Source organism: Sceloporus undulatus, chromosome 3 (genome assembly GCF_019175285.1).
Source record: "Sceloporus undulatus isolate JIND9_A2432 ecotype Alabama chromosome 3, SceUnd_v1.1, whole genome shotgun sequence".
NCBI lineage: Eukaryota > Metazoa > Chordata > Lepidosauria > Squamata > Phrynosomatidae > Sceloporus > Sceloporus undulatus.
In genome coordinates, this window is record NC_056524.1 from 170,846,527 (window position 1) to 170,846,905 (window position 379).

General features: G+C 39.6%; 1 protein-coding gene across 9 annotated transcripts in view; it reads right to left on the reverse strand.

The window, feature by feature from the left end:
- The window catches only part of CDH23 (cadherin related 23), a 568,554-nt gene that overhangs the window by 265,142 nt on the left and 303,033 nt on the right, over positions 1 to 379 (reverse strand). The gene's annotated exons all lie outside the window — the stretch shown is intronic.

Sequence of the window (379 nt, forward strand, 5' to 3'; positions counted from 1 at the left end):
AGCAGCTTTATTTTGGCAGTCTGTATGGGGGCATTGTTAGTTTTAAACAAAAGATTTGAAAAAACATGTAGAACTTCTTCTTCTTCTTTTTGTGGTATAGGAACCTATCCTTTCCATGTTATTTCTGTCTTTGATGCTAAATTTTCTGTTAAAGAAGTGCTGGCCAGGAACACAGTTATTCTAATACCTGAGGCACATGTGTATTGCTTTCTGGAGGGGGCCAAGTCTGATCCTGTTTGTGGTAATGACTGTGGGTGTCTCCTTCCTTTTCCAGTCTCAGTTCCTCTATTCATCATTTGACATTATGATTTCTGGCATCCTAAAAGATATACTCTAATCCACTCCAGAAGGGCAATGACATAGTAGCGTGATGACTGCC